A 1,959-nucleotide genomic window follows, 5' to 3' on the forward strand; every position below is an offset into this window, starting at 1 on the left:
AGATTTGATGTAACCATACCAGAATTCTTGTTGTTGTTGTTGTTGTTGTTGTTGTTGTTGTTGTTGTTTGGCTTTTCAAGACAGGGTTTCTTTTTTTTTTTTCAGTCCATCTTTTAATTTTTTTAAAAAAATTCCTGACATTACAGAACTAAACTGAATTATATTAATATTCCACTCTTACATTTCCATGACAAACAAAAATTCATGAGCCAAAAAAAATCCAAAAAAAAGGAAAAAAGGGGGAGAAGCTTATAAAACTAAATATGGATATCTCAGCATATCCAAAGATATGGAATTAAAGAGAAAGGAATTAAAACGCTTTGAATTAAAAAATCATGTGTGGATGATAAAGTGTGTAGAAACTGAAAATTTACAAACTATTTAAAACCTGGAATCGCTGACTGTTGAGAAACCACACAGGTGGATCATGGGTGGTGGTGAAGAGCAGGAAGGGATCATGGATGAACCTGCACTGCTCTAGCTGCTCCCCATGCCTCCTGTCTCCGAGGAAAGCCTGACATTGATAAGGTACTGAGCCAGGCTAATGCTGGCAGCAGACCCAGTGATGGTGACCTGCCGATCCTTCCACTGGGTTTGCAATTTTGATCTGTGTCCCAGACATCTGACAGATCTCATTGATTTTGGCGCCCTGGCTCCCGATGATGCAGCCAATCAAATCATTTGGAATGGTGAGTTCATGAGAAGTAGTTTGAGCAGATGCATCCAAACCTGCACTGAATCCAGTGTTGCCATGGGTCATGGGAAAATGAGACTGTTGCATTGCCAACTGGTGCAGCTTGGTCAAATCTGGCTGTGGAATGGCATCCTGTCCTTGAATGGTATAGACCGCTAGAGGTGGTCCCTCCAGGTCAGGGTTGAGGCACATGGACATCGACCGGGTGGTGTGAGGAAAGCTCGCACCGTCGCTGCCTGTGCTATACCTGTCCTGACCACCTGCAAAGATGACTGGCGAACTCGAGGGCTTGGGCCGGTACGGGAAGGTCATGCCCTTGGGGGGGTGGGGGGGTGGGGGGGGACTGGGAGAGTCTCCAACATGACCACGCAGATTTGTTTGACACTCTCAATGATGGATTGCGGGGAATGCCAGCAATAGTGATTGCCGGCTCAGTTGAGTTGGGAAGCATATCTCTCTTGTTTGCTTGATCTTGCAACCACCTTTCCCAATGAGAGAGCCACACTGACTAGCAGGAACCACCAACCGTAAGGCGACGGGAGGTCTACTGGCAGCTGTGCATTGGTGATAGAGCTGCTTATGTCCAGTTTGTCAATGATCATAGCAAAGGCTTTGAAGATGGCATTAGTCGGGCCAGCTAAAGTGATAATTCTCTCAGGACAGTTCCCTTCTGAGATGTTGGTCCGTGCACCACTCTCCTCGCGCATCTTCTTAAGGGATTCTCCTTTCTTTGCGATGATACTGCCAACTTCCTTTCCATGCATAAGTAGCCTGATGGTGAGAGTGACATTTAATCCACCTTCAGTCACACCGGTGTCCATGTCTAGTAGTTACAGGGAGCTGGACTTGGAGTGGTCAAGTCTTTGGTCACTGGTGAGAGTGAAAGCCAAAACTGGAGGTGCGAGTCGACTGAGGGGAAAAGGGGAGTGGGCGGGAAGTGGAAGGGCGGGAGGCCAGGGGTGGAACAATAGGGGTGAGCGGGAAGGCGAGGGGCCCCCCCCCGCGGGCGGAGGAGGGGGGATGGAGGAGGAGGAAAGGGGAAAGAGACCCCGGGGCGGGTGGAGGGCGGCGTAGGGCGGGCTGCGGCTGCTCCGGCTGAAGCCTCTGCTGGTCTCGGCTCAAGACAGGGTTTCTCTGTGTAGCTTTGGAGCCTATTCTGGTACTCGCTCTGTAGACCAGGCTGGCCTCGAACTCACAGAGATCCTCCTACCTCTGCCTCCTGAGTACTGGGATTAAAGGTGTGTGCCACCGATGCCCAGCCCATA

At 49.6% G+C, this 1,959-nt stretch overlaps 1 pseudogene; it reads right to left on the minus strand.

Annotated features, from left to right (window-relative positions):
- Positions 1-305: 305 nt before the first annotated feature.
- On the minus strand, positions 306-1,654 carry LOC100753720 (annotated as a pseudogene).
- Between the last annotated feature and the right edge of the window lie 305 nt (positions 1,655-1,959).

Source organism: Cricetulus griseus (genome assembly GCF_003668045.3).
Source record: "Cricetulus griseus strain 17A/GY chromosome 1 unlocalized genomic scaffold, alternate assembly CriGri-PICRH-1.0 chr1_1, whole genome shotgun sequence".
NCBI lineage: Eukaryota > Metazoa > Chordata > Mammalia > Rodentia > Cricetidae > Cricetulus > Cricetulus griseus.